The 19,103-nt window shown below is 31.5% G+C and overlaps 1 long non-coding RNA gene across 2 annotated transcripts; it reads left to right on the top strand.

Moving 5' to 3' along the window:
- Positions 1–8,006: 8,006 nt before the first annotated feature.
- Positions 8,007–13,071, top strand: LOC129891248 (uncharacterized). 2 transcript variants are annotated; one of them, XR_008767135.1, is made up of 2 exons: positions 8,007–8,350; positions 10,237–13,071. It is a non-coding gene; the product is annotated as an uncharacterized LOC129891248 (long non-coding RNA). The 2 variants fall into 2 exon arrangements; XR_008767134.1 differs by having other exon boundaries at positions 8,007–8,461.
- The last annotated feature ends 6,032 nt before the right edge of the window (positions 13,072–19,103 follow it).

The following is a 19,103-nucleotide window of genomic DNA, read 5'->3' as shown; positions in this document are numbered from 1 at the left end:
TTGGTTTAATGAAGGGCAAAAGGTTCAAACAATATTAAAATCTTCTCATTTTTAATATAGTGTAGATAGATAGATAGATAGATAGATAGATAGATAGATAGATAGATAGATAGATAGATAGATAGATATATTTTTCGAAATAGAGAAACTAAATAGCTATAGTTAGGATTGTACAGGGCAAATCGATAAATCGTACCAAACAAATCGAACCAAATCGGGAAAAAAACCCGACTAGTAGTTGTTGACACCCAATTTTGACCCTCCACAACATAAATTAATAATCGAGCTTTTTTAATTTCAAACAATTTTAAAAGAATTAGCTTATAAAAATCCAAAATATATATATTTTTTATAGTTAAGTAATTTTCTCATTTTTTATAATTTTAGAATGATATATATGTTTTTATATAACTACTTATATAGTTATTAACTTTTATTAACATTCGAAAATGATTCATAAAGATTCTATTTTTTATTAATTATTTCTTAAATTAGTAGCCTTAGTTTTTTTTAAAAATTAATTAGTTTTTAATTAAGTTAATTATTTTACTTTGTCAAATTAAGAAGCTCATTAATTAATTGATATTAATCCATCCTATTTAAATTTTTGTTAGCCGAATCCGTTAATTAATTTTCTTTAAACTAAATTCTTGATTCAATTGGCTATGATTAAAATCATTTGACCATCTATTCAATTACACATCTAACTACATTTTTGAATTATTTTTAGCCATTTTTTAAATCATTTTCAACCCTTCCGACCCCACCACCTATACAAATTCGTACAACACTATACTAACCTACCCCATCCCTTTACCATGTGGCCATCTTATTCCCCGTACCCCATACAATATAATATTCCCACCAACACCTATACCAATATTAACAACACCAATTTTCCAATTACCGATAATACATTAAGATATACCCAGCAACCAAAAAATGCATTGCCTTATTTCTAGTACATCCACATACTCCAAACGAGTGTACCCACCTTCGTCGCTTTCTTCTTCAATTTCTCGAACAACATCGCAAATACACAGCCGTCACATATTCTCTCTCTCCTTTGAGACAATACTACAAAATAGCCACTGGCCGGAATGGCCGAACCAACCGGAGGACGACCTCCTCCGGTAACCCAAAATACAATCAACAAACTAAGCACACAACCTACAATATTACATACTGAAAATTTTAAGACCAATACCCAAAACCAAACATATGCCAATCTATTCAAGCCCACAAATCTGGATACAGATACTGTCACAATCCCATCAAAGCAAATCTCATACATCAATGGGGAACCATTTATTGCTTGGAAATCCAAGGAGATACAACAAATGATAGAAAATGAGAAACTACAATATGCAGTAGTTGGTAAGTTTTCATATGACAACATTGATATAAAAGAACTAAGAAAGGTAATTCCAATGCAGTGTGGAATTAAAGGAGTATCAATCATAGGACAGCTTGATGAAAGACATATTCTGATCCGTCTAAATTTTCTGGAAGACTATGTTAAAATGATGTCTACCCTTGTGTACTACATAAAAGTACATGACAGATATTGCCAAATGAGATCGTTCATATGGAATTCATGGTTCAATCCAAAGGAAGAAACTTCAAGGGCTGTAGCGTGGATAAGCTTTCCTGAACTGCCTCCAAATTTCTTTGTTAAAGAGGTAGTGTTTTCCATAGCAACTGCAGTCCGAAAACCGCTAACGGTAGATCTGGCAACAGCAAACAAGACAAGGCCAAGCTGCGCAAAAATCAAAGTCGAGGTTGATTTAGTAGCAACTTTACCTAAAAGGATAAACATTGCTGAAGAGGATGAATCAGGAATATTAAAATCAAAATAGGTAAGGATAAATTATGATTACTTATCAAAATATTGCAAACACTGCAGACTCCAAGGACATGAGGAAAAGGAATGTAGAATTCTTAATCCTGAATTGGCAAAACAGTCTAGAGAAGATCTCAGGAAAGAATTTGCAGAAGGTACTGCCACAGAAACACAAAATAAAGAAGTCAACCAAGGGAGAAGGGGATGGCACAATACTGGTAAGCAAGAATGGATGCAAAGGAGGAGCAAATACAAAAAGGATAAATCAGGGATTATAATTGGGGAAGTGAGTCCAGTACAAAAGAACAAGGAGGTAGCAAATACCAATGCATTTGCAGTACTGGAAGACACTGCAGATAACCCTGATAATACAAATAAAGAACAAATGGCACAAGAAGAGACTAGAACATGGATAGAGAAGAGTTTCTATACTAATAAAAGTCCAACAAAGGACATAGACAATAACACAAATGTTACAGAACAACCACAAGGAGACAGCAGCAAGTATGGAGAAGAGAACAACAACAGTCACATAAGAACAAGAATGGAGGATAGCTTACCTGAGGAAATACACAGTCAGTCACCAAACAGGAAATTCCACATAGAATCTACAGCTTCAAAGCTTCAACAACAGGAGGATAAACAGAAGAGTCAAAGCAGAAACCAATACAGTGCAAACAGCAGCAAGACAACAGCCATAAGCAGAGGGGAAGAAATATTATCAGATGCACAAGATAACATGGTGAAATTTTAGACTCCAGATCTAAATCAAATAGAGCAAGAAAAGGAATACAATAGTCATAACAAAGAATTGACTTCACAAGGAAACCACAGCTGGTGGGAAGTGGAGAGACAGATAGAAGAGCAGCAAGAAGGGAATAATAAAGCAAACAGGGAAAATGAGAAAACAACAAAAAAAAAAGAACAGATCAGGAGAGGGAAAATCAAGAGCTTAGTATGGTGCAACATGAACATGGCATATCAATAATATCAAAAATGAATATGGAAAGAGGTAGCAGAGACCTAGATGAACATACCTTAGAGCACAATTTTGAAGCAGTTGTTAGAGCAGGAGATATCTCACCAAAGTATCTTCAAAAAGGAGGAGGAAAAGAAAAAAGAAAGATATCAAGAGAGACAAGTGTCCCACCTGGGGGTGGAGTCCATACTAGAAGGCAGATTAATAAACTTAATAAACCATGATGAATGCTCTTATATGGAATATTAGGTCCGTCAATACCAAGAAAGCTTTTACAAGGTTGATAAAAATGAATCAAAAATATCATTTTGGATTTATTGGTTTAATGGAACCTTTTCAAGACTCAGACAAGATAGAGGAATATAAAAGAAGGCTGGGTATGGAGCATGCAGTGGCTAATATATCAGGTAAGATTTGGGCTTTTGTGGATAATATTTTCGACTATCATGTAATGATGGACCATCAGCAACATTTAACCATCAAATTGAGAATTAGAGGAAGTCAAGAGGAGATGCTAATATCACTAGTGTATGCAAAGTGTACTCAAAATGAAAGACTGGAGCTGTGGGACTCAATGGAGGATTTATCTACCTCAGTGAATATTCCATGGATGTTAAGGGGTGATTTTAATGCAATAACCTCAGAAGATGAGAAATTTGGAGGCCTTCCAGTAACCATCAATGAAATTCTGGATTTCAGAGGGTGCATTCAGAGCTGTGGAATAGCAGATTTGGGGTTTAATGGCAGCAAATTTACTTGGTGGAATGGTCAAAATGGTGAGGATTGCATCTTCAAGAGATTGGATAGATGCTTGGGTAATCAAATGTTACAAATAAAATATTCTAGTATTGATATCAAACATCTGATCAGGAGTGGTTCAGATCATGCCCCTATGTTAATCTCTTATACAGGAGACAATAGAAGAATTAAAAAACCTTTTAAGTTTTTGAACTTGTGGGTAAAGCAGGAAGGTTTTATGGAAATAGTTAGACAAAACTGGACAGCTGAGTTTATGGCAAATCCTTTCATTCTTTTTCACCATAAATTGAAAAAAGTTAAAGTAGCTTTGGCACAATGGAGTAAAACAACTTTTGGGAACATATTTCATGAAATTGAAACTCTTGAAGAGATTATTAAAGTAAAGGAAAATCAATTTCAAAACTGTCCAACAGCTACTAACAGACAAGAATTGCATAAAGTCCAAGCTGATTTAAACAAATATCTACACTTAGAGGAAGAATTTTGGAAACAAAAAGCTGGGATGCAGTGGTTCCAGGATGGGGATAGAAATACAAATTTTTTCCATACTCATGTACAGGGAAGAAGGAAAAGAATGCAGATCAGAAGAATTCAAGGAGAAGATGGGAATTGGATAGAAGAAGAAGGGAGAATAATTGCTGAAGCCATCAAATACTACACTGCTCAGTTCACAAAAGAAGAAGATCCTAAGGACTATGAAATTCTAAATCACTTACCCAGAATGATCTTTGAGGAAGACAATGTGATTTTTGAAGCAGAACCAACTGAAGAAGAAGTGAAGGCAGTGGTCTTCCAATTAAATAGTGACAGTGCAGGAGGACCTGATGGTTTTACTGGGGTGTTTTATCAAGCATGCTGGGATATCATTAGACAGGATGTTACCAATATGATGAAGGCTTTCTTCGGTGGTGCAGAATTACCCAGGTTTGTCACCCATACTAATTTGGTCTTAATACCAAAGAAAGATATGGTTAATACCTTCTCTGATATGAGACCAATTAGTTTGAGCAATTTTGTGAACAAAATTTTTTCGAGACTGTTACATGAGAGATTGATTGCCAAAATACCTAATATTATATCTCTCAATCAAGCTGGTTTTGTCAAAAATAGAAGTATTGTGGAGAACATACTACTGACTCAAGAAATTGTATCTGATATAGGGTTAAGAACAAAAGAGGCAAATGTTATTATAAAGCTGGATATGGAAAAAGCCTATGACAGGGTATCTTGGTTGTTCTTAACTAAGGTACTCAGACAGATGGAATTTTCAGAGAAGAGTATAGACATGATCTATAGAATTGTTAGCAATAACTAGTACTCTGTTTTGGTTAATGGGCAATAACAAGGATTCTTCCAATCTACCAGAGGAGTAAAGCAAGGGGACCCTCTATCCCCTACTTTATTCATACTAGCAGCAGAGGTCTTAACAAGGAGCTTAAATGCACTTCATCATAATATGCAGTTTAAAGGTTTTGGCATGCCTAAATGGAGTCCAAAAATAAATCATCTTGCATATGCTGATGACATGATCATCTTTACTTCAGCAGATATGGTTTCTTTGCAAAGAATAATGAGGATTTTGAGAAAATATGAGCAGACTTCTGGCCAAAAGATTAATATGAACAAAAGTGTTGTTTATATGCATAATAAAGTAGCAGGAGACATCAGTATAACAGTGGAGATTGTCACTGGCATGAATAGAAAAGAATTTCCTTTTATGTATTTGGGCTGCCCTATCTATCATTGTAGGAGAAAGAAGGAATTCTTTAATACTTTGAATCTTAAGATCATGAATAGATTACAAGGATGGAAGGATAAAATGTTATCTTTTGGAGGAAGGGCAATTCTTATTAAACATGTACTTTAAAGCATGCCAATACACATGTTATCAGCTGTTAACCCTCCTATTGGAATCATCAGACAAATTCATAAAATGTTTGCTCAGTTTTTTTAGAGCAACACAATTGGGGGCAGAAGTAGACACTGGGTGGCTTGGAATAAGGTGTGTGTTCCTACTACAGAAGGAGGCCTAGGTGTTAGATCATTACATGATGTGGCATTAGCACTTTTTTGTAAGCTCTGGTGGAACTTTAGGACAAAACCTTCCCTGTGGAGAGATTTTATGACCAACAAATATTGTAAGAAAGAGCATGCTATAGTGGTGCAATGGAAACAGGGGTCACAGACTTGGAAAAGAATGCTAGAAGCCAGGGACTTAATAGAACACCAAATTTGGTGGCAAGTGAGGAAAGGAGATTCACATTTCTGGCTAGACAATTGGACTGGATTGGGAGCTTTACACTATGTAAATCCAGGGAATACTTATGATGCAAGAATTCAAAATGTTAATGAAATGATAGCACATGGGAGGTGGAATAGAGAAAAACTTATGGAAGTACTTGCTAAAGATATTGTTGATCATATAATAGACAATATAACCATACCCAAGGAAGAAAGAGACTTTGATAGACCATGGTGGATTCTAGACACAAGTGGAGAATTTACAATTAAATCAACTTGGGATTTTATTAGGCAAAGGGGTCCAAAACTGGACATTTACAGGTTCATGTGGATAAAGGGTTTGCCTTTTAAAATCTCCTTCTTCATGTGGAGATGCTGGAAATACAAAATTCCCACAGATGATGTTTTAAAGAAGATGAACTTTATTCTGGTGTCAAAGTGTTGGTGTTGTATAAATCCTAGAGAAGAGACTATACACCATATTTTCTTAACATCAGATACAGCTAAAAGGACTTGGTCCTTTTTCTGTAAGGCTGCAGGAATAAGGATGGAGGGGGTGCAACTGCAACAGCTAATTGTGAAATGGTAGATGGCACCAGTTACTAACAGACTGAAACAGATTTATGCTGCAGTGCCATCAATTATAATGTGGGAACTTTGGAAGAGAAGGAATGGTATCAAGAATGGACATAGAAAGATTAATAGTTCAGTTATTTATCTAGTCGTAATTTCTATCCAAAGACTAGTACAATATAGAAATCCCTCAATTAAAACTATCCCTCCTGGATGGAAAAATCTGATCCAAATGCTAGAGGGAGGCAAGGCAAGAGTGAAGGTAACAAAAGTTAGATGAAATCTACCTCCACATGGTTGGTATGCTTGCAACACAGATGGTGCATCTAGAGGCAACCCATGGAGGAGTGCCTATGATTTTTGTGTGAGAGACGCAGAAGGGAACTTAATATATGCTAAGGGTGAGGAAATTGGCTATGCCACTAGTATAGAAGCAGAAATTGTGGCTCTTTTGGAAGCCTTGAAGTACTGTAAGCAACAAGGGCTAAATAACATCATTTTCCAGACAGATTCCCAAGCTATTCAAAGAATTTTGAACGGAGAATGGAAACCTCCATGGAATACTGCAGGTTGGGTAGATGAGGTGGAGGAATACAAGAGAAATTTGGATGTCATTTTCAAACATACCCTAAGGGAAGCAAATAAACTGGCAGATGCTTTAGCAAATTATGCCCTAGATGAGGGTCCCCTGCAGTCTTATTTGTTTGAGGAGTTGAATGTACATATGCGAAGAATCCTAAATAGTGATAAGAGTCAAATTCTGTATCTAAGAATTAAGAAATATTGAAGGAAAGGGAGGAAAAAGGAAAAGGGAAACTGGAGACACAGGAAAGGAGAATGAGTTTGGTGTCTTTACTAATTGTTTGGTCATTTTGCAGGTCTACAAACTACACTTATTTGAATCAAAGGCAAATAAGGCATATCACAAATTTCACAACATTCAGAAAACACACAAAAGTAACAAGATCAACAGAGAGGTACAATACACACCAAAAACAAACTATACCAAATGTGAATCAGAAGAAACCATCAAATCACTGGGTTTCTTCATCATCTTCAACAATAAGGGGAGAAGAGCACAAAGACAGAAAAAGAAAGAAGACAAGGAAAGGTCCATCTTCAAAATAAAATTTGAGGCAACAAACACACATACAGAGCAATCAGATGTGAATCAGAAAGAATCCATCAAATCAAATGGTCTCCTCATCATCTTCAACAGTAAGAGGAGAAGAGCACAAAGACAGAAAACTAAAAAAGACGAAAATGGTCATCTTCTGACTATTCAAAGCAACAAACACACATGCAGAGCAAAGAAGCTGGTGTGAATCAGAAGGAAACCATCATAGCAACATATTTTGGCCTCTTCATCATCTTCACAAGAACAACAAGAATGGCAAAGAAGAGCGAAGAAGAAGAAGAACACAGCAATTAGGGCTCAAAAGGGGAAAGTGTGTGTAGGATAATTAGTTTGTACCCAAAACTACTATATTTACCTCTTTTACAAATAAATAAAAAAGAAGATAATATTTACCAAAGAAAAAAAAAACATCGCAAATACACAATCCCAACGGTAATATCTTTCCTCTCTCTATCTATGAAATTCGAAGATTTTATAGAGCCTTCAATTGTTGACTTTGGATTAGAAAAATCTCCCTCAAATCTAGTCTGAATCAAAGGCCATCAAAATCAAATACGGATTATTGGGGATGTGTTTTCATCTCCTTTGACTTTTATAAAATCTGATATTTTTCTCTTTCTCAAAGGGCTCATTTTGAAATTCAAATCGACTGTTTTTTTTTTGCTATAAATTTCGGCACTTGTTTTCACTGAAAAAGAAAAAAAAGGAACCATTTTTGAAAATACAGAGGGTTCAATAATCATTTAAATTTTTTTTTAGATTGAGAGCTTGATTTTGGTGTTGAGAACAATGTTTTCACGAAATTAAACCCACGAAGGTATGAACCTGAGATCTAGAACTTTCTTTTAATTCTTTGCTTGTCTGTTTTCTGATGATGAGGAGTTCATCGTCTTCAAGCTTATTGTCTCGATGCGCTGCCCACAGAAGGGTAATATCCTCGGCCTCTATTTTAATTTTCTCAAATATTATTTGTTTGGTGTGTTTTGTTAGAATGTTCAAGAGTGTTTAGTTAATCACTTCTATTTGTTCATTGTGTTGCTTTGCATCTGGTTATAATTTTTAGTATGAATTTAATAGTAATCTAGCTTAAGATAAATTGGCTTAGTAAATTTTGAATTGTTTTTCTGAAAAAGAAGGAGAATCCTCTGTGAATCAGTCCTCCGTAGGTCAAGCTGTTGTTCCGGTTCCGGAAGAAGGAGATCCTATGCGGTCATAACCTAGTACAATATTAATGCATATATATATATATATATATATCTTTTTATCCATTTTTTTATTTTTTAAGTCCATAACTTTGGTAGTTTTAATTATTTTTTTTCTGTAATCAGTCATATGCCTAATTGTGTTCTTACATATGTAGCCATTTAGGATGAGCTAACTATGTGAACCATAAGAGCAAGTGTTTCTATGGATTATGAGTCACTCCCGTTTCAAAAAGAATTATCCTTTTTTCCTTCTTTTTTTTTTTCTTATTTTGGTAAAATTTCAATTTCAATTTCAATTGTTCATGTGATATTTTAAGGCCACAAAATTAAAAGGTATTTTGATACAGTTAATATAATTTTAGGATCACAAGATGAAAAAATTATCTTTATTTTTTTTAAAAAAAAACTCCGTATCCAATCAAACTAGGTGATCTTTAAAATGGAGGGAGTAATGCTTTTCTAAGTTCTCTAAATAGAATTATCACAAATTACAACAAAATATGTTGAAAGGATCTTCAGGAGTATGTCGGCATAACTATTATCACTTTAACTTATTCAAAAAGATGTTGCTTATATTTCAAATTGTCAATGTGAATTATCATTGTTGTCTGTGACTTATGAATTACTTTTCTTTTTTGTCTTACATGATACTTTATTTACCCTTTATTAGGTGTCCAAAAGATTTGAAATCAATGTACATGCATTATTTTTAAATATAATACGTTAGTCTGAAATATAGTATAAAGTAAGATCATGATAGGAGCTATTTGAATCTTGATAAATTATTTTGTCTTTCTATCTATGTAAATTTGTTCAATTCAATACGGTAATTTACTTCTCTTCCTGATCATTGTTGACACCCAATTTTGACCGACCGATAATTACTTTTCGGATTACTATCTTAATAAATAAACATTTTTTAAAATTATTTTTTTATCAAATAAATAAATTTATATTTAGTTTTGTCCAATAAATTATATGTTCTGACATTCATAACTTATAATATATATTTTTTTGATATTTATTAATATTATTACTTTTATCTTTATCAGTTTTATTCTTAATTTTAAAAAAATGAGTTTCGTACGTTCGAATATTTTTACATATATTATATATGTGTGCATTTTCTTCATATTAAAAAAAAAGTTATATATTACTTAACTAAGTTTATTTTACAATTTACTTATTCATATTAATGTGTACATATTTCATATCTATTTTAATATATCTTATATACATGCGTTTATAAAGTTATTACTTAATTAAATTTATTATATATTTTAGTTAACTATATTAATTATACGTCTATTTAGTACGTATTATATACATACGTACGTCATATATGAATATGCATATATTTACATAATATATACATAAGTAGCTACTTTAATGTTAATTAATTTAGATGATATTTTACTTGACAATTAATTATAATTATTGCTTAATTAAATTTAATGTAGTCTATTTGTAATCTCAATTTCTTCAATCTCAACTGTAGATTGCATTTGATCGGACGGTTCACATTCGTTCTTATCTCTTCCACACCCCAAAAATCCTAAACTATCTTATCATTCTTTCTTTCTAAAAAAAAAAAAAGGACTTGGCTCTCTCTCTAATTTTTTTTTCCCCACTTAACTCTCTCTATTCATCTTCTTCTCCAAAGAGAACAAGACACACACAAGCCGCCGCACCTCCACCCTCACCACCACCGCGTCTTCTCTCTTTCTCACTGCGCCACCACCTCTCCTCCTTCTTGCTGAGCAGCACAACGTCACCAGCAGCCGCCAGCAGCTCCACGACGCAGCAGCCAGCAGCCTGCAACTGCGGCGACCTCCTTCTCCTCGGCAGCAACATCGACGGCGGTAGGAGCATCGATGCTCCAGTGAACTGACCAGCAACTCCGGCCAGTGACGAAGATGTAGAACGCCGCCATGAATCAAGTCCAAATCAATCGGAAATTATTGGTCAAAGACGGATCTGTTCAAGATCCGTCCGGGTACGTTTAGATTCAAATTGTAAGTTTATCATTTCAATTCTTTGTTTCTTTGATTAACTGATTGTGATATTTGTTGTTGGCTTGATGAAATTGTGATCGATGCTTGTTCATTAGTGATCGTCTAAGCTATGTATTTGACTCCTGTTCTCTTTAAAATAATTAGTAGTTTGCTTGTTAATTTCTTATTACGTTCTGGAATGGTTCTATTTTATCTTTCTTGAGTGCATCAGTACTTTATAGGGTTTTTTTTATTTCGTTGATGTTGTATTTTAATTATCAATTATTTTTTCATTAAAGTTTTGTGCTATCTGGTTGGTACCATTTATAAATGTCAAATGGTCACAATGCATCCTTAGAGGTTTGCCTATAGAGATGTGAATATCATCGACACACTGCTTGAACTTCAATGTGCTTAATATAAGCATTAATACAAGGTTCAGTGGTTTTGGTGATACTTTTAGTTGGTCTTGAGAGTAATAATGATATACATAATGTAACTTTCATGGTGATTGATATCTTCTAATTCTGGTACCTGTAAATTCTAGATAAACCTCTTGTTTTTATTATTAATTTTCTCGCTGAATCTCAAGTTTATTAATGGTTTGCTCAGACCATATTATGATTCTCTGTTGCTTCTTAGCCAGTTTCAAGATACGTGTTCATGGTAATCTAATTCTTTTCCATTTTAAGTTTGATTCGTATTTAATTGGTAATAGCTCCTTTGATTGCCTAAGTATGGATGTTTGTGGTGAGTCCTTGAAACCTGTTTAGGCTAAAATGATCTCATTTACATTCACATCTTGTTTACTTCTCTAAGATGATCACAGAAAATTGTTTAATTTAATCATGATATTATTTGATTTTTCGATTGTTGTGTTTGATTTTTGGAAAATAATTCTAGTAGTAACATTTATTTATTTATTATTATTATTATTTTTGATTTAGTAACACTATTTTGGTATCTAGCATGATTGATTCTGCTCCTTTACTGAGTTAAAATATATTAGTACTTTGATGTTTAAGGTAAATTTTAGTATGTTATTTGATTCTGGCTACCTTATTTAGACTGGATAGATTGTTATTTGTTTTATTATGGTAAATCTCAGTATATGTTAGTGAATATTGATTTTAGGTTTACTTCTGCTTATAATTTAATTATTTCTCTAATTAAGTTTGAATTAATTTCTTTACCATTAATGATAGTAGGTCCCTCTTGGCATGATATTTGAGACTTTTTTTTGACAAATGGAGTTGTTCTTTCTGACTTTTTCACCATTTTGTTTTGAATATATCTGACTAAATTGATTTGGTTGTTTGAATTTTGATAGATTTCATTGTTGAAATCTTAATTGATTTGTTGTTGAAAATTTTGTTTGACTTTATTGAAATTTTGTACCCCTTTTGAAATATTTGCTCTTTTGTTTGAATTATTTGAAAAAGTCTTGACTAAGAATAGTGAAATTACTTTTGTTGATTTTCTTGAATACCTTTCTTCATTATAAATGAAGAACTCACATCTTCGTTTAAGGGGGAACAAAAACAGACAGAGAGAACGGATACACACAAAAAAGACAAAAACAGAGAAAGACAAGAAAAAACGGAAGAAAAACACAAAGAATTAAGGAAGAACACGACCTAATTTCACTTTCTCTTTTAATACCTCATATTCATTAGAATACAAGGAAGTTGTTAACAAAATACTTATTGTTTTGAGTTCTTTCTTTTTCCTTTTTGCTACTTCAACTTGTTTGGATCTCGGATATTGCTACCGCTTTTCGTTGACATAAAACTCATATTAACTGGTTAGTACTTTTTTTTTCTTCTATTTTTTATTGTGCTGTCTTTACTTTAGGTTCTTACATATTATATCTTGTCAAAATAAATACATGAAGTATCCAGGTTAGTTCCCACTTTCTTTGATATATTGGTTTATTATTTTTGAAATGTGTTCTTGTTCTATTTGTTTGCTTTGTTGTAGCAAAATTATATAATCATGATATACCTCTATATATATTTGTATATTGGTTGTGTTTTCTTTATGATTTAGCAGGGTTTGAACTTCAAAATTCAAGACACGAGGAGTTGCGAACGAAAGTTTAAGATGTCATTATTTCGTTTACATTTCGTATTATTTATTTACCTTTTATTTTAGTTTGTAATAATCTTGTAAAAAACTATACTCTACATAATAATAAACATTTGGGGACTGTCTAAAGGGGTTTGGGGGTAGATAGGCCCTTCGGAAATGATGAAAATCGACCCGAGCAGAAAAATGACAAACTTTATATATTTTGTCTTTCGATTAATAAGCCGGCGCTGATCCGAAGATGATAAGAATATAGATATTTTTATGTCCTTTCGACTTTTAAATATTTTTGTTTGTATATATTTGGGGGTAGTTTAATATTTTTAAAATTTTAATGATTTTTAGGCATCACTAATCTTATTAGAAGTTTTCATCCAAATTATATTTATGACACATTACTTATTCATACATCTACACTTATTTATTGTCTTATTTACTTTATTTATTATCTTCTTATCGTGTCTACAAATAAAGTAATCAGTTCTAATACTCGACATTCGTATTAGTTACCACAAATTCAGGTAAGCTTATTCATCCATATGATTTTAAACATACATCTATATTTCAATACATAAAATTTTCATACGTTCAAGTATATTATTTTTACCATATAAATAAATATATATTATTATTAAATTTTCTCCATTCATATTATAGACATATATATGACATAACTTCTATTTGCACAATTTTCTCAAAATTAAATAAAACTCTTCTGTTTAATATTTTCTAAAGTGAACAAATGAATAAATATCCCTAATCATTTTTCTAAAACTAAGTTTAAGGACTATCTTCAGATAGGCTCTGAGGGATGTCTGATACCTTCCCTTTGAAATAACTTGAACCCCTTACTTAGGATCCATTGAATTTGTAGATATTTTTAAATAATTGATTGGTTTCTAATTATCCTAAAATTATGGTGACTCCTTAAATTAAACTATTTTCTTTTAAAATCTCTTTTGAACAATTGAATTGATTTTTTTACGAATCACCATGACTTTCTAATAGGAATGTAACACTTATTACAGTTACGCCTCTGAGCTTACTATAAAATAGAATTCTATTTTTTGTAGTCTATATACACACATATTTTAAAATTATTTTGATAATAATTTATTCATTATTAATATTTTATCAAGTGTCTATACATGTATTCGGAGATACTTTTTGCAAATGATATTCAAAATTATTTTTCTTTTCATATGATAAAAGAGTTCTTTGTTCATATGAATAAAGGGCTATTCTTTTAATATTGCATAAAAACTATCTTTTTTTATATACATATACCTTCCTCATATTTTTCTACACATAATTGGTGATAATATACTTTACTTGCTTAGTACATATTTTTTTTATACATATATTCTTATACAATTTTAGTGTATATATTTTTATATATATGTTTGTTATACTTGTAAATAATAATTTTATCCCTCCCTCATTGATAAATTAAGTCTAGTCGGGTATCACATTTTGTGAATTTTGAAGGGTGCCTAACACCTTCCCTTTGGAATAATGTAAACCCTTTCCTAGAATCTAAATTGGTTTTTCGCAGATTGAAACGTGAGTCATACAGATCATGCATCAAATAGGTTTTCCTTATTTTCCTTAATAAATTAGGTAGCGACTCTATACAATATTTAATTCTTTTAGAGTCCGTATATTGTGTTTTATCTAACCTCGGTTAAAAATAGGGCATAACAACCATGATCTTGAAATTTGGTTTCATCTTTTTGTTAGCTCAATGGGCGATTATGATAGTTGCCTAACATATTTAAGTTGCTCAATATTTTTATCATTGTGACTGGTGTATTACTATTGTTTAGTTTGCCTGCAATTTCTAATATAAATGTCTTATGCGAAGATATTGTTGACTTTTCTACAAAGATGTGATTTTTATCTTAATAGGGATGGTCATTTGTCCTTTGTTAATTTACAATATAGTTGTTGTGTTGCTTGTCTCTTTATTAGGTTATGGTTAATAGTATGTGTATGACTTATGCCTACTGATCATACGAGTAATACTAAGTGTATGACTTTAAGTTGTCAAACCTGCATCCTCACATGTCTAATAATTAATCTTCTCCACTTTATTCAAGTTTTCGTGCTATGCCTCTACATTATCTTGGCTTTGTATTTGCACACACACATAATTATTAGTACCTTCACAATTTATTTGTGTTTTCAAGTATGTTAATTAATTAATTCATAGGCTTACTTGAGATTTTATGTGTTAATTGCTCGTCCCATCTGTTTTGTTTGGCGATATGTCTAATTAGGATAACTATATTTTCTTTAGTCTAAAACCTATCCTAATAGTATGTCTAATGCCTCTTGGATATTTAAGTTGGGACGTTAGACACCTTTTAGGACGTTAGATTTTATTATTTCTTTTAGGAGGAGGGTAGGGGTAGATAGGCCCTTTGAAAATTATGGAAGTCGATCCGAGCAGAAAAAATGACAAAATACTATATTTTTGTCTCCTGATTAATAAGCCGGCGCTGATCCGAAGAATATGAGTACATAAATATTTTTACCCTACTTTTAAATATTTCTATTTGTATATATTTGGGGTAGTTCAAATATTATTTCGTTTGCCTTTTACCATTATTTAATTAGTTGATGATATCTATTTATCCTCTACTAATGCTAACACTAATTGTTTAATTCAACTTAATTAAATACCCTAAAGAGAAAATATTTTGTTTCATTGATTTACTTAAATTATCTCTCATTTATTTAATCATTTTTCATACCAAGTCTATTTTTATCCTAAATATTTTAAAATTTTATATTTTTCAAATTGCTTAATGCTTCAATTATTGTTAAAATACATTCGTCCGAAGTTAGTCAAATAAATTTCAAATTGTCGGACAACCGCATGTTAGCGGCTATTTTAAGTGCTAAAACCTTCTTAAAATAGTAATATGAACCTTGTACCTTTTTCTCTAAATTTTTAAGACTTAAATCTGTTAGAGTCTTTTAAATTAAGTTTTCTTAATTTCTTTAAAAAATTAAGTAGCGACTTCTCTTTTATGAAAATTGATTTTTTCTTTATAAAAGTTGAAGTTAATTTTAAACTCACGTCCATTTTTCGACATAACAGTGGTTTGGTTTGACTTGGTTTAGTGTTTGGAAAAAAAATCCGACTATTATAGGGTTGGTTTGATTTTAACTAAAAAAAGTCAAACCGAACCCAAATTGACCCGATTATAGATATACTACTTTTAAATTATGTTATACATAAAAATATTTATTAAAATGTAATCTATAACTATTTTTTAAAAAAAAATCATAATTTTTATTTTCTTTCTTACATTTAGATTTGGATTTGAGAAGCTTATCTAAATAATATACAAAAAAGTCTCATCTTATAAAGTTATATTTTAAAGTTAAAACTTCTAACAGTGTTCTGCCTCCATCTTATATGTTGATATTTTGTACTAGAACTCTTTTTAAGGAGCACTGCTCTGTGCTTTTTATTAGATACTATGAAACATCCGAGAAATCCAAAAAAACTCAAAAAACTCGAGAAAAATTAATATCGAAAAACTCGACTTTTATTGGTTTGGTATGGTTTATAGATTTAATAACCCGACACAAATGGTTTGATTTGGTTTGTAAAAAATCTGAACCAACCCGATCTATGTACACCTCTAGCTATAGTTATAGGATTCTTGAATTTGAATAGCTATACGCTATGATATTTACTAAAAATGACTACATTTTATAGGAAATTTTAGCTGTATGTTTGGATTTTTTCTTTTATTTATACATTAGTACAGTTTTAATTGTAATCCATTAAATAAGGTCAAATAAGTTACTATAATAGACAACCCTTTAATTACGGCCATAAAACCTCAGCTTACCATTATTTAATTAACAACTACTAATTTACCTATTAAAAAGGCAAATCTCATAAGATCCTAACCACTGTTACGAAAATTTTGGGATACATATCTTTTTCTATTTTGTCTCCATTGTTGTTATTCAAGATCCGTATAGGTAATCACTGTTTCTACTATATCCATTGTTGTTTATTCAACTTATCGTTATTTCCCAAAAAAAATTGTATTCGATTGATTCTATTACTTTGATAGATTTTTTCTTTTTTTGGTTGCATCATTCGATGATACATTATCATGAATAGTTTGATTTCAAATGAATACAAGTATTATATAACTTAATGTATTAAAATATATCAAGGACACAAACCATTGTATAACTTAATGTATTAAAATATCCAACGAGGTAATTATAATAGATAATCATGTGAACATTCCCCATTTGAATACATTTACATTATGTCTAACTGTAACATCCACTAAAAACGTTGTATACGATGTTTCAATTCTCGCCTAAAAATGATACAGCCTCTGTATTTTGGGAATAACTTTTTATAGGGTTGTCCAAATTGGGTAATTCAAATTTCTGACTAACCATAAGATCATTACATACAACTTTTGTGAAGACCATATTTTAATTCTCGGAGGTTAAGTAGGTCAAATAAATCAATTGTTGTAAGACAGAATGCTGTGACGGAAAGGAGTATTTATAGAAGAAAAATCATATCTTACTGTAGAGTTATCCAAATTGGTTCATTCTTGAACGACATCAAAACTAGACTTCTATATCTACAATTCTTATGAAGACACCAAATTCTAATAAGGAATTTATCCTGTTCAAACGCAGCTCCGAAAAGGAGTATTCTGTCAAAGATAACTCATTTCACCTACCATGGAAAGATCTAGATACATTTGACATCACTCATGACATAAATTGTCCTACATTTAACATTATCCATGACATCAATATATTCCATTAAATTTTCAAATTTTTCTTTATAATTATTTTATTTATTGTTAGGTCCCTCTTTCCCACCTATAAATACCCACCTTATTTTCTCATTTTATTCATCAAGCTTTCTAAAGCAAGTCTTCTCTCTATACACTTTTTTACACATTCTCAAATATAGTTTTAGTTCTTAGTAGTGAAGAAATACTATTCTGGTGATTCATATACTCCGGGTAGTACACAAAACGTTCGGCAAGGAGAAAAGCTAGGACTCAAGAGTGTTCATTAAGTCTTTCGGTATCGACTAAAGCTTCGGATTCCAGGTATGTAAGGCTTCAATGAGAGTATTCCTTCCACTCTCATGTCTAAATTATTTTGATTATATGATAAATTATATTTATTTTCTTTAAGCTCTACTCTAAGTTATGTGGTGTTTATCCATGTGTTCTTCCACCCATATAGTCCAAAAACTCTTTCAATTAAGTCTCTTGATTTCAGGTAATATTTTTGTTATGGTAATTTTTATTTTTACTTAATAGTATGAATCATGGTTAAACTAATGATTATTGGTCTATTTTAATACAACATAGTTTTATATGTATGAATTGATGGATTGCAAGTAATTTATTTATTTATATCTTTAAAGGTTCTTGAAATTCATGGTGGGTTGTCTAAAGCATGATTTTTAATTAATAGATTTTAAAGTATTTATGTATATTTATTTACATACATGTTTTCAAGTTGAAGTGATTTGAACCCACCTAGTTTTACTATGTTTTTAATAAAGTTTGACTTGAAAGCTTTGACTCCAAATAAATATTTATGAAAGCAATATTTATGATCAAAACAGATTCTTATTAAATGAAAGAATGATGAAATGATATGAATGATGGATTCTTTATGCAATAAGGACAATTCTTGCATATTTGAATTACTAAATATTTTAATGAGCTATTCTATCGAATATGATGTTTTAAATTCTCAAGCTATATGCTATGACTATTTTGAAGTATTAAAGTATTCCGTAGGATTGACTTAGCACTGAATGGGTCATTGAGGTGTGATTCGGTAAGGAAATCCTAGTAGCAACCACTTGTCTCATTAATTATATGCCAACATAGGAGCCCTTATAGGCTTAGGCTAATGGATCCATAAATAGCCCTTAAAGTTAAAGTTAAAGAAATGAATGAAATTGACGGAGTTCTACCTGTCAAGTAGTCTCCCCGACAAACGTAGGGGGTTATGTTGGATTCCATGTAATAACTCACATGGTCTTAAATGTCGGTTATGGTTAATTTCCCACAAAATGAATGTTTTAAAGGATATCTATATGGTTTATTATGCATACATTAAATTATGTTCCATATTACATAAATGATTTAATGTTTTCTCAATGTTCATGCATCCTTACATACTTAGTACATTCAAAGTACTAACGCATAATCTTTTGCCTACATGATATCACCATGTAGGGACCAGTGCTCCTCCT

The sequence above is a fragment of the Solanum dulcamara genome, chromosome 6 (assembly GCF_947179165.1).
Source record: "Solanum dulcamara chromosome 6, daSolDulc1.2, whole genome shotgun sequence".
Classification (NCBI taxonomy): Eukaryota; Viridiplantae; Streptophyta; class Magnoliopsida; order Solanales; family Solanaceae; genus Solanum; species Solanum dulcamara.
Note: the sequence above shows the minus strand (reverse complement) of the source record. Positions and strands in the feature narration are given on the sequence as shown.